The sequence below is a fragment of the Callithrix jacchus genome, chromosome 6 (genome assembly GCF_049354715.1).
Source record: "Callithrix jacchus isolate 240 chromosome 6, calJac240_pri, whole genome shotgun sequence".
Taxonomy (NCBI): Eukaryota; Metazoa; Chordata; class Mammalia; order Primates; family Cebidae; genus Callithrix; species Callithrix jacchus.
In genome coordinates, this window is record NC_133507.1 from 24,064,989 (window position 1) to 24,079,310 (window position 14,322).

The 14,322-nt window shown below is 42.4% G+C and overlaps 1 protein-coding gene across 2 annotated transcripts in view; it reads right to left on the minus strand.

Annotated features, from left to right (window-relative positions):
- Nucleotides 1–14,322, minus strand: part of FSD2 (fibronectin type III and SPRY domain containing 2) — a 55,835-nt gene that overhangs the window by 39,148 nt on the left and 2,365 nt on the right. The window contains exon 1 of one of the 2 annotated variants that reach the window (XM_035303941.3): nucleotides 10,678–10,776. The exons of the other annotated variant lie outside the window; for it this stretch is intronic. The gene's annotated coding sequence lies outside the window, so the exon portion shown is untranslated. Of the gene's footprint in view, nucleotides 1–10,677; nucleotides 10,777–14,322 lie in introns of those variants that run through there. 2 annotated transcript variants of the gene reach the window in all.

Sequence of the window (14,322 nt, forward strand, 5' to 3'; positions counted from 1 at the left end):
AGCTGGGATTACAGGCGTGCACCACCATGCCCAGCTAATTTTTGTATTTTTAGTAGAGATGGGGTTTCACCTTGTTGACCAGGATGGTCTTGATCTCTTGACCTCGTGATCCACTCTCCTCCACCTCCCAAAGTGCTGGGATTATAGGTGTGAGCCACTGCGCCTGGCCTAATTTTCATATATTTGTGAGTTTTCCAACTTTCTTTTTGTTATTAATTTCTATTTGCATTCCACTGCAACCGGAAAACATTTTGTGTTATTTCTATCCTTTTAAATTTACTGAGGTTTGTTTTATGGGCTAGCATATAGTCTGTCTTAGAAAATGTTCCATAGGCATTTGGGAAGAATGTGTATATTCTGCTTATGCTATTGTTGGGTAGAATGTTCTATAGATGTCTGATAGACCCAGTTGGTTTACAGTATTATTCAAGTCTCCTATTTCCTTGTTGATCTTCTGCTTAGTTGTTCTATCCATTATTTAAAGCAGAGTGTTGAAGTCTTCAACTTTTATTGTTAGAGTTTTCATTTCTACCTTCGTGTTCGTTTTTGTTTGGCATATTTTGGTGTTCTGTAGTTAGGTGCATATGCATATGTACTTGCCGTATCTTCCTGACGGGTTGGCTCTTCTATAATGATAGCTTATCCCTCTTTAGTAACACTTTTTTGTTTTAAATCCATTTTTTTTTTGATGTCAGAACAGCCCCTCTAGCTTTCTTGTGGTTGCTGTTTACATGATTTATCTTCTTCTATCCTTTTAGTTTCAACCTATTTGTATTTTTTAATCTAACATGTATATCTTGTAGACAACATAGAGTTGGCTATATTGTTGTTAATTTTTTAATTGATTCATTATGACAAGCTTTCTAAGAATTTCTAAATTACAACATTTTGTTGGAGGACCTCAAGCTATGATGTCTTTTTTCCATATAACAAAATGGCATTTCCTATGAAATATAACACACCCCCAAAGAAAATCCTCCCCAGAACCTGATAATGAACATTCCAATTCTCAGCTTCCTAGTAGGATAATAAACCAGAGGTTAGAAGAAGATTGGTATCTACAAGTCTATGAGAACTAAATGTAGACATTTACGGCTATATCAGAGGAAGACAGTTCTCTCTAAAGGAGTATTAGGCTGGGTGCAGTGGCTCACACCTGTAATCCCAGCACTTTGGGAGGCTGAGGTGGGCAGATTACTTGAGCTCAGGAGTTTGAGACCAGCCTGGGCAATATGGTGAAACCCTGTCTTTAGCAAAAATACAAAAAAATTAGCTAGGTGTGGTGGTACACGCCTGAAATCCCAGCTACTTGGGAGGCTGAGGCAGGAGAGTCTCTTCAGCCCAGAAGATGGAGGTTGCAATGAACTCAGGTTGCACCCCTGTACTTCAGCCTGGGTGATGGAGCAAGACTCCATCTCAAAAAAAAAAAAACATATTAGATGATAGGAGAGTTATGATAGAGTAATTAGAAAGAGAGCACTAAAGGATACTCTAAGGCTGAAAGATCCTAACACAGGATAAACTTGACAGGGAGTTCAAATGTCATAGAAGTTGTGACTGCAACCCACATCATGGCAAACAGAAATGTCCTGGCCAGAGCTGGTCCCCAGTAGCTGTATAAGCAAGAAAAACATATGGAAACATAGGTGAACCAAGGCTGGCTGGCAGGTGAGCTGAGAAAGTTGGCAGCATTGCTGTGTGTATAAGGCATATTAGGAGGACCAAGGGAAAGTGGTCACCAGACCTCATGAGAGACCCTGAGCCACAATCACCCAGATGAGCTGTTCTCAGCTGCTTGACCCTCAGAAACCATTCAAGAGAATAAATATTTGTTTTTTTAAGCTGCCAAGTTTTGAAATAATTTGTTATGTCACAATAGATGACTAATTCATTGTCTCAGACTAAAAACAAACTTTCTACCTAGCTTTCCCCCCAGGTGCTATTCTCTCTTTCTCCTCTTTTCATATCTAGACTCTGTCAAAGGGTGCCATTTCTTCCACCACACTTCAGGCTATGGCATCTGCACGTGAGGCTTTCCAAGGGATACACGGGCATAGATAGCTTCAGGAACATCAGCTTCCAGATGTTCAACCTCATATTTAATCTTTCCCAGAGCTTCTCTGCTTGGGAAGTAGCCAGCATTTAAAGCTTCATGCAGATTATTTTTTCACAATAGCCCTTCTTCTCTTTATTACAAAGTAAAACTATGCCTCTCACCCATCCTGAATATTTCATTGCACTGTAAGATTTTGCTGATTGAGAATTAAAAAAAACAAACAAACAAACCTCCAGGAGACTAAATAGGAGGACAATTTGAAGTATTGGTATCAATGGTAGAGCGTGAGTGACATTAATGAATGCGTAAGAAAAAAATTTTTTTCAAGCTGAGTGGTTTCCAGTTCTTTGTTTTCAATAAAATTGAAGGAGGATCTAATCAAATTGTCAGCTAATATATGATTAAAAATAATTTTTCATGATAGATCACTATGTACTTTTTGACACACATTTCAGAAAGCGTTCAAAAATGAGTGACATTGCTATAATAAAACACTTTCATTTCCATCAATGTTTGACTAAGAGGGGGAACAAGATTGCTCAGTGCTTTCATAAACCAAATGAAAAGCAGAAAGACAATTGACCCTAATTCCTGTTGCAGTCTAAAATATATTATTTCCATCAATGGACACACAACTTTTTTTAAAAAAGCTCTATCTACCTCATTAAGAAATGCATTTCCATTTTATTTTTCATTTAATAATTGTTTATGAAAATTTGTAATATATTTATGTTGTTTTGCTTACATGTGACTAAAAATTGTGTTGGTAGCTTCATTCAAAAGAAAAAAAGAGTTTACTATTCAGAGATGTATGATTCCAGGAAAAGAGAAAAATCTTAAATCTCAAGTTATACATATGTATTTTTGTAAAGAAATCTTATAGATGACCAACAAAAGACTTTTCAAGCACAGAAAAATATTACAGGTCAGGTGCAGTGAATGACACCTGTAATCCAAGCAAAGGTGGATTTTTGGAGGCAAAGGTGAGAGGACCACTTGAAAGCTCAGGAGTTAGAGACCAGCATAGGCAACATAATGAAACCTCACCTCTGAAAAAAAAAAAAAAAAAGGCTGGGCGCAATGGCCCATACCTATAATCCCAGCACTTTGGGAGGCCAAGGCAGGTAGATCACCTGAGGTGGGGAGTTTGAGATCAGCCTGACCAACATAGAGAAACTCCATCTCTACTAAAAATACAAAATTAGCTAGGCATGGTGGCGCATGCCTGTAATCCTAGCTACCTGGGAGGCTGAGGCAGGAGAATCACTTGAATCCAGGAGGCAGAGGTTGCAGTGAGCTGAGATTCTGCCATTGCACTCCCCTGGGCAAAAAGAGTGAAACTACCTCTCAAAAAACAAACACAACAAAACAACACAAAAAAACAAAACCAACCAAACGAAAAAAACTAGTCCAGCGTGGTGGTGTGTGCCTGTAGTCCCAGCTACTTAGGACACTAAGGCGGGGGAGGATCACTGTGGCTTGGAAGATTGGGGCTGCAGTGAGCTATTATCTTGCCACTGCACTCCAGCCTGGGTGACTGAGCAGGAGATCCTGTCTAAAGAAAGAAGAAGGGTTAGGGTCCTGTTGGGGGTTGGGGGCTAGGGGAGGGATAGCATTGGGAGAAATAGCTAATGTAGATAACAGGGTGAAGGATGCAGCAAACCACCATGGCAGGTGTATACCTGTGTAACAAACATGCATGTTCTGCATATGTACCCCAGAACTTGAAGTATAATAAAAATAAATAAATAAAAATTTTAAAAAATAAAGAGGGAGAGAGAGAAAGAGAGAGAGGGAAGGAAGGAAGGGAAGGAAGGAGAAAGCAAAGAGAAAATAAAAATATTACATTAGGATGAAGTGCTAATGAGATGTAAAATGGAAATACAAGTTCAAGGAGAAAAAAATGTAAAGTTTCTAATGTTACAGAAGAGTTTGTTCTTGCATTTGAAAATTTTATTTATTTATTCATTTATTTATTGAGGCAGGGTCTCACATTGTTGCCCAGGCTGGAGTGTAGGGGTGGGATCATGGTTCACTGCAGCCTCAACCTCAAAAGCTCAAGTAATCCTTCTGTTTCAGCATCCCAAGCAGCTGGGACTAGAGGTGTGCACCACCGTGCACTGCTAATTTTTTATTTTTGTTTGTAGTAGAGACAGGGTTTCGCTATGTTGCCCAGGCTGGTCTCAAACTCCTGGACTTAAGTAATCCTCCATCCTCGGTCTCCCAGTTGTATTCTGATACAATTCTCTTCTTAGAAATAAGATTTACAAATATTTTCTCTTTCATTCTCTGAGTCGTCTTTTTACATTCTTGATGGCACAAAAGTTTTTAATTTTGATGAAGTCTAATTTATGTTTTTCTTTTTAGTTTGTGTTTCTGGTATTATATCTGAGAAATCGCTGCCTAATCCAAGGTTATTTAACTTTTAATAATAATTGTTAGATAACATAATGTTCTAAGAGGGTCCTCAAGTAAAAGGTCCACATACCGCAGTCTGGATTCTAATTCTGACGCACCACTAAAACTGTTCTTGCCCATTTTGCTAGAAAAGCAACTGTTTTTAAATGTATATGCACAAGTCACAAATAGGCATGATAGATATTCAAATACTGAACTAAATTTCCAACCACCGTAATTGTTGTACCGTGGTAACTCGTCTGCACAGGTACCATCAACAACCAATTTCTACATAAAACCAGGAATTACGTGAACTGCTTATCTGATTCCATAGTATCTCTTAAAAAAGAAGCTTATTGAAATATAATTGACATACCACAAAATTCATGTTTCAAGTGCACAATTCAACGATTTTTAGTAAATTCCCCAAATTGTGCAGCCATCCCCATTTAAAAATTGTGGTGGCCCTAATGCCTTTTAAAAAACTAATATTATTGGCTGGACGCGGTGGCTCAAGCCTGTAATCCCAGCACTTTGGGAGGCCGAGGCGGGTGGATCAAGAGATCAAGACCATCCTGGTCAACATCGTGAAACCCCATCTCTACTAAAAATACAAAAAATTAGCTGGAAATGGTGGCGTGTGCCTGTAATCCCAGCTACTCAGGAGGCTGAGGCAGGAGAATTGCCTGAACCCAGGAGGTGGAGGTTGCGGTGAGAGATTGTGCCATTTCACTCCAGCCTGGGTAACAAGAACAAAACTCCGTCTCAAAAAAAAAAAAAAAAAACTAATATTATTAAACTATCTCAACATGACATATATACAATATTTTGAGGAAAATAAGATAAGCAAAATATTTAAAGACATGGTTTAGCACTTTTTTCCCTTATCCATCACTTTTATGATCCAGTTTTCCTTAACTTCCATTTATGTGACCAAAGTTAGCAGCCAGCTGTTTGTCTTCCCTATGTGTTCCACAGTTGTACCCAGAAAACAGAAGTCAACAAGTTTGACAGCTTCATATCAACTCTATTTATCTTTCTGCAGTGATGAACTGTCACTTCTGCTAACAGTCCTTTTAATAGCCACTTCCCAAACTATACATATGTATGTTATTATTATTATTTTTTTTTTGAGATGGAGTTCGCTCTTGTTGCCCAGGCTGGAGTGCAATGGTGTGATCTTGGCTCACTGCAACCTCTACCTCCACCAGGTTCAAGTGGTACTCCTGCTTCAGCCTCCCAAGTAGCTAGGATTATAGGCATGCACCACCATGCCTAATTTTATATTTTTAGTAGAGATGGAGTTTCTCCATGTTGGTCAGGCTAGTCTTGAACTCATGACCTCAGGTGATCCACCTGCCTTGGCCTCCCAAAGTGCTGGGATTACAGGCATAAAACATCATGCCTGGCCCTCAGCCTATATTTTTAAAAAGCCACTAATTTTTCTTCTCACTACCTCCACTGTTTTTTTTGTTTGTTTGTTTTGTTTTTGACAGGGTGTTGCTCTGTTGCCCATGTTGAAGTGCAGTGGTGTGATAGCTCACTGCAGGCTTGACCTCCTGGGCTCAAGCAATCCTCCCACCTCAGCCTCCTGAGTAGCTGAGATCACAGGCATGCAGCATTCTCTAATGCACCGAAACTCTTCACATGGAACATAATGGTAAATATCACTTCAGTAACACCTGCTGAGGTGGAGATACCATGACCACAAAGGATTAAGGCACACAAGACACCAGCTCCCCCATGTCTTGGTCCATGCCACCTGGGGCCACAGACAGGATCAGTTTCACCTCCTTGATGGAGAGAAGGATGAGTGGAGGCAGGCTTTCAGAGGCAGCATCACAAAGCCAGTGGTTTCCAGATACCAGGGTTTTGTCTCCACAGCATCTTTGACTTATGAAGACTCCAGAATTTTCTTTGCAGGGAGGTTACTACTAAGAAACCTGTCCACAGGCCAGGCATGGGGGCTCACGCCTGTACTCCCAGCACTTTGGAAGGCCGAGGCAGGCAGATCACCTGAGGTCGGAAATTCAAGACCAGCCTGTTCAACATGGAGAAACCCTGTATCTACTAAAAATACAAAATTAGCTGGATGTGGTGGCACACAACTGTAATTTCAGCTACATGGGAGGCTGAGGCAGGAGAATTGCTTGGACCTGGGAGGTGGAGGTTATGGTGAGCTGAGATCATACCAGTGCATTCCAGCCTGGGTGACAAGAGCAAAACTCTGTCTCAAAAAAAGGAAGAAAGAAAAAAAAAAGAAACTTGTCCATCATCAGACCCTGGCTTGGGTAGTCCTGGCTCCTCACTAATGCAGCCTGTACATAGGACTAGAGAAGTGTGGCTTCAAGTTGACTAGGGCACAACTTCTCACTGAATCTGCATCCCAGCAAAACTAGTGCTGAGCTGGACCAGCAAGTCTCCTCCTCCATACATACCAGACCCAAGAGATTGCTAGCTCCTCCTTGGTATCAGGCACATTGCCTGCACTTTAGCCCGTGTTTCCCTCCGATGGTTTCCAAGGTCAAAGTTGCCTTCCAGCTATGGAGACACCACTTTGCCTCCTCTCTCATCATGATCCATCCTGAATCCCTTATTGTAGTGGATGATTCTCAACAAAGCAATCAGAGCCTTCTGCCCTAAGAGACCCTGAATTCTGCCTTCACACTCCTGTATATCTGATTGTCCAGCTAATCAGAATTACCCACATGGCATAGAAATAATGTCTTACCATTAACATCTGTGTTGAGCTCTTACTTGGCATCATGGGGGAGGAAGAGGAGGATAATGAAGCTGAATACAACTATCTCTGGAAATAGAACCCGAGAGAATGGGAGGGTCATTCTTCTTCTCCAGAGGCCTCTTATCAGCCAGGAACTGCAGCAGCAGGTCTCCTGAGCTTAGGAGCAGTTCCTCATCTACACTCCACTGGGGCTTCTGGTTGCTACTTCTGCTCTGGGGTCATTGTAGATTCTACCTGGTCATGCCAGAGTTAGAAGTCCTTGAATCAGTGTATTACAGGGCAACATGGAATGACCTGCAAAGTCTGTGCCCTTGCAGAGGTCATCTGGGGAAGCTCTAGGTCCATCTGTGACCCTGGCTAACCTTACCACATTCATGGTCTGTGATGTGGTCATCATTCATTGCCCTAGCTCTCACTGTTCATGGGGCTGGTGAGGTGTGAATTCAAGAGAACAGGACTGAGCTAGGCACTGGGTACAATCGATGAGACACAGTTACTGGTCTCAAGGAGGCTCCAGACAAGTGAATAAGTGATTATTACTCCATCTGGGGCTATGCACAACTTCTCAGAGATGCTACTTTCCCTCTTTCCTGGGTCCCCAGAGTACTTCTCCTTCCACAGACTGTGCTTTAGGAGATACGGAATCCCACTGTTTCCCTCGGTGGCTCAAAATCTTGCTTGAAACCCTCCTGACCCTACCATCTGCTGACTGTGCACGCCATGGTTCTTCCTCATGGGTGTCCCTGCCCAGGACAGCAGCATTGCTTATACAGCATACATTGCTTTGCTCAGACAGAAGTGGTAGGTCTGCATGTCTTACATTTTGAGGGCTCCATTACTGGTAAGTCCCAATTCCCCTGGGCACCAGGGCCCCCCCAACCCTATGCCATAGCTCTGTACTCCCCAAGCAGCCCCACCTTCCCTAGCGGTCACCCTCTGTTCCTTCTGGCCACTCTCAGGGTCTTCCGTGTGAGACCCACCCTAGGCCCTGGCTCAGGCTGTCCTGCCTGCTGAGACCTCCCCGCTCTTCCTTATCTCACCACTGCTTCTTAAACCCCTGCTCATCCAACATGACCCTCTGTGAAGGCCACTGCATTGCTACTATCCATAAATGATAGCATGATATCCACCCACTCCAGCACCAAACCAGAGACCAGAGATGCTCGTCCTTGACATCCCCAAGCTAATTATTAACCAGTTAATCCTGATTCTGACTCTACCTCTTGAATCTCCAGGTCATATCTCTTTTCTTGTCCCCCATCCTTCCTTCCCAAGAGCACTGCCCTCTGGATTCAGACAGTCCTATGTTTGCACTCTGTTTCTGCCACATCCTAGAAGTATGGCTTCAGGAAAATCATCTCTTTAGGCCTTACTTTCATGGACCATAAAACAGCTCTATCAACAGTGTCTACCTCATAAGTTTAGCATTTAGATGAAATAACATAACCTACTTTAAGTAAGTCCTCAATAAGTGTTAGCTGCTCTTATTGTTGTTGTTCTTACTGTCATTATCATCATTTGACCTTAGCATCTCCCACCTGGGCTAGAAGGCTTCTGCCTGGTCACTCATGGAGAGTGAGAACAAGGGATGGAAAATTAAGGCTTACAGTGGCCACAGCAGTATAGAATCATCCGTGGCCATTGTGGGAATATTTGTCCCTTGAAAACAGCTGATGACGAAATAAGGCACTTAAGCAGAACAGCCTCATAATGGCACAGACACCAGCTATGAGATCATTCCTCTCCCTATAGCAAGTTTCCAACGGGCCCAGGCAGAGACGTTGTATTCTAGGGATGGAGGTCCCTTGGAGAGCATCTAATTCAATTTCCTGATTATATTCAGGAGGTCATGGATGTTTAAAAAAAAATTCCTGATTTCAGGATGGCAAAACTGAGTTCCTGTGAGGATAAAGCACTTGCTTATAGCCAATTTTCTTTTACAAAAATTTATCTGGGCTACTCTGTATTTAGCCCTGTGCTTGAATCCAAGCTCTTCACCAGACACACAAGCAGTCAGGTGAAGAGCTTGGATTCAAACCCAGGTTTCCACTAAATCACACTGTCTACAGACAGAGGAGCAGCCCACTAAAAATAATGCTTACATTCTCGTGTGCTACCCAAAGGGAGATAGCCAGGATTCTGTATGACCAATAAATCATGAGAAATTCTTTTAACTAGAAGCTAGAATGTGAAGCACAAGTTGAACTGTCAGAAAAACACAAGCAAGAAGATGGGAAAACACTTAGTGCAAATACAAATAAGAACACGTGCTTTCACGCTGGCACTTGCCCTTTGAACATACACATAACTGGTCTCGACACAAACTAGGAATTTTGCAACATACTCTACAGTTAACACTTTTCTCCTCAACACTTGGACTCTTTCTTAGCAGAATCAGAATTTGGGGAGAAAGGAATATTGACAATAAATTAACATTTTTTAAATGGTGAAACTAAAGCTTAGAGAAGTAAAGTGATAAGTCACAGTCCATTATGAATGTTTTGGCTGGATAGCCTTGTCTCTGTGCCATAGGGCAGTACTTAAAAAAATTAAAAAGATGTTTGCCTAAGGCTTATATGGGAGGTGTGTCCCTGTGCATTATTTAGAAAAGTCTCCCAAGAATGTTTTTTTTTCTTTCTTTCCGTTTTAGAGACAGAGTCTAGCTATGTCGCCCAGACTAATCTTGAACTCCTGGGCTCAAGCAACCTGCCAGCTCACTTGGTTTGTTTATTAACTGTTTATTGGTCATGAGCACATCTTCTGAATCTACTGAACCCTGTGAATTCTCTTCCCAGAAGTGATCCCATAAGGGCAGGAACATAATTTTGCATATAATTTTAGCTCATCCATGCAGCCCTTGGCAATTCCTGAGCTACAGTGAAAGAAAACTTGCCTTAAAGTGTTACAGTGATACGAAATGATTCAAATCAGCTTTGTAGACACTGCCCAAACCTGAAAACTTTCTACAGGAGGAGGCTGTATGCATAACAAGTGAAAAACAATTACAATGCTGTTTTTCAGTATTTGAATCAAAGCATGAAGTAATTATTTGTCAGCATGTACATGCAGATTAAATAAAATGTATTTATAGCATAATACTATAGCCAGATGGTATTCAACACCTAGATTTCCAAACTGTTCTAGCAAATGGTCTGACAAATGGGCCCCTGCATTACAGATATCCTAAAGATACGTTACAAGAATCACCAGCCCCTCTCTACCTTCATCAGAGCCACTCCCATCCTGTCCCAACATCATGTTCAGTTAATGCGAATTCTTACTTGAAGAAGGCACAGAAAACATTTGCACTGTTTATTGTAATTTAAACATCTGCAATTTACCATGATACCTTTTCCCACCTAAAGGAAAGATATTACATTAATATTGCAGCATTATGCTTGAGTTTCTAATAATATAATTTGCATTGGAGTTTCTAATAATATAATTTGCATTAGAAGAATATGACTACCCCAAAACTTGCCTGCTAAGCATCCATAATGCTTCCTTTAACTCAGAGGACCTGGAGTTCTGCTAGAAAATTGAATCTGTGTTCAGCAGGCTTTCCTTCCTGGTGACCTCTGCATGCCCCACAGGCTATCCCTGCCTATTATACACCAGAGTTCTGCAAGTGGGGCACCGAGGCTGGATGGTAACATGAGCTGGCTCCAGCCGCAAATAGCAACAGGCCTGCCATGAGTGAAGGTTTAAATATAGACCTGCTGTGGATGAGCTGCCACTTCTTACTACTCAAGTGTCACCAGGAGAGGTCACATGCTGTGCTCTGAGTTACTTCCTTAGCTGTGGGGGGTTTGAGACTTGTGGCTCTACTATGGGTCTCAGATGGCTGGTCATGTGGTGATGGCTGAGGACTGTCACAGCATGGCTAGGAAGGAGATTCTTGAGAGCCCTTGGGCTGTGTGCCTTCCACCAGGGCTTTCCCAGGGTCTTCTTCCAAAGTGTTCTGGGTAAGCCCCACTCTGAAGGCAATCGAATGCAACTTTACCTTTCCCTCCCAACTTTCCTTTAGTGTACTCCAGGTGGGAATTATTCCCCTCTTTGGATGAAAATCCAGCAGACCCAATGACTTTCTTCTTCCTCTTAGGTGACACACAGTTTTAAAATCACTTGAAGTCAGCATTTCAAATTCAGGAATTGAATGTCCCGTTCAATACATTAATCAACAAGCCAAACATGGTTTAGCCAGCGTCAAATCTTCTCCCTTCCCAGAGTGGGCCTCTTTAGCAGGAAGCCTGCACTGGGAAAAGAAGCATAGGGTTGGCCTCTCCTCCCCACTGTCCTCCTGGAGCTGTTGGTTTAGAAGCCAGGGCAGGAGGGCTGAAGCCATAATATGTCTCCTATTTGAGTAGACATCACAGTGGGTACTGACTTCAGGCTCTCTGGGCCTGGAGTATGCTTAGCTCTGACTCTCTCTCATGGGGAATCTCTGGAGATTCCCATTATGGGGCTAGAATTCCCATCATTTGATTCTCCCTGCTTGATTGAAGCTATTCCCATCACTGGAGCGTGGGAGTTTGAGACCAGCCTTGGCAACATGGTGAAACCCCCATAGCCACAAATAAAAAATTAGCCAGACGCGTTGGTGCATGACTGTAGTCCCAGCTGCTTGGGAGGCTGAGGAGGGAGGATTGCTTGAGCCTGAGAGGTCGAGGCTGCAGTGAGCCCTGATGACGCCACTGCAATTCAGCCTGGTGACAGAGCAAGACCCTGTCTCAAAAATTAAAAATAATCATGTGGAGCTAGCTACGGTAGTTCATGACTATAGTCCCAGCTGCTTGAGAGGCTAAGGCAGGAGTACCACTTGAGCCTAGTAGTTTGAGGCTGCAGTGAGCTGTGATTGTGTCACTGTCACTCCAGTCTGGTGACAGAGACCCTGCCTCTTAAAAAACATAATAATACTAATGATAATATGGATTCCTGTTTTGTAAGTGTAGAAAATGCCATGAGATATTTTTAAGTGGGCTGTGCCTGTACAGCTGATTTGAACTCCTTCCTATCACTGTATAGCTAACGCTTTAAAGCAGGTTTTCTTTAGCGATGGCTCAGGCATTGGCAGGGGCTACATGGATGAGTTTCTAAAATTATATGCAAAATTATGTTTGTGCTTTTATGGAATCACTTCTGGGAAGAGAACTCACAGGTTTCAATAGATTCTCAGAGGTGCTATGAACCATAAAAGGTTGTAAAACATGTCGGGGGAACTTTTCCAATTAAAGCACAGGACATATTTTCCATATAAGCCTTAAGCAAACTTTTTTTAAAAACATTGCCGCGGTATGACATAGAGATGGGACTGTCCAGCCAATACATTCATTATGGACTGTGATTGATTATTCCTCTAAGCTTTAGTTTCATCATTTGTAAAATGACAATTTATTATCAATGTTCCTTTCTCCCCAAATTCTGATTCTGTTAAGAAATGGAAAATGTCTAGGTGTTGAGGAAAACTGTAGAGTGTGCTGCAAATTCCTACTTTGATGCTGAGCCCACAGACCAGTATATTAACATATTAACAGTATAATCTCCTCTCTCTCTCTCTCTCTCTCTCTCACACACACACACACACACACACACACACACACACACACACACAGTAATAGAGTCGTTCAGAGAAACAGAACCAATAGAATGTATACATATATGGAAGCAGATTATCATAAGGAATTGACTAATGTAATTATGAAGACCAAAAAGTCCCAAGATCTGCAGTTAGCAAGCAGAAGATCCAAGAGAACCACTGGTGTGGTTCTAGTCCAAAGGCCAGCAGGCTCAATACCCTGGAGAGCTAGTGTCTCTGTCTGAGTTGGAAGTCAGGGAAAAACCCGTATTCCCACTTGAAGGCAGTTAGGCAGGAAGAATTCCCTGTTATTCAAGCTTTTTGTTCTATTCAGACCTTCAATTGATTGGATGAGGCCCACTCACATTAGGGAGAGCAACCAGTTTTACTCAGTCTACTGACTCAAAGGGTTAACCTCATCCAGAAACACCATCACACACACTCTCGCGCGTGCGCGCACGCGCGCGCGCACACACACACACACACACGCAATAATGTTTCACCAAATACCTGGGCATCCTGGTGGCCCAATCAAGTTGACACATAAAATTAACTATCATACATATACATTCATATACTATAGACAGTTTATATTCCCCCCCGCCCCGATTCCCATGTTGAAACCAAATCCCCAACATGATGGTATTTGGAAATGTGGACTTTGGGAGGTGATCTGGTCATGAAGGCAAGCCCTCATGAATAAAATTAGTGCCATTACACTGGAGGTCCCTGAGAGCTGTGCCATGTGAAGATGCAGTAAGAATACAGGTATTGGCTGGGCACGGTGGTTCATGCCTGTAATCCCAGCACTTTGGGAGGCCAAGGTGAGTGGATCACCTGAGGTCAGGAGTTCGAGAACAGCCTGAACAACATGGAGAAACCCAATCTTTACTAAAAATGCAAAATTAGTTGGGCATGGTGGTGCACGCCTGTAATCCAGCTACTTGGAAGGCTGAGGCAGGAGAATTGCTTCTGGGAGGCGGAGTTGAGCTGAGATTGCGCCATTGTACTCCAGCCTGGGCAACAAGAATGAAACTCCAACTCAAAAAAAAAAAAAAAAAAAAAAAAAAAAAAAAAAATACAAGTATCTGTGAACCAAGAAACAGGCCCTTCCTTTCCAGACACCGAATCTGCTGGTGCTTTAATCTTGGATTTTCCAGCCTCCAGAACTATCAGAAATAAATGTCTGTTGTTCATAAGCCACCCAGTCTATGGTATTCCGTCCTAGCAGCCTGAATGGGCTAAGACATATATTAATATATATACAGAGGAGACTTTTTTCTTTTTTTGAGACTGAGTCTCACTGTTTCACTCAGGCTGGAGTGCTGTGGCACAATCTCGGTCACTGTAACCTATGCCTCCTGGGTTCAAGCAATTCTTGTGCCTCATCCTCCTTAGTAGTTGGAAGTATAGGGCATGCAGCATGCCTGGATAATTTGTGTGTGTGTGTGTGTGCGTGTGTTTTTAGTAGAGACAGAGTTTGGGCATATTGGCCAGGCTGGTCTCGAACTCCTGACCTCAAGTGATCTTCCCACCTCAGCTTCCAACAGT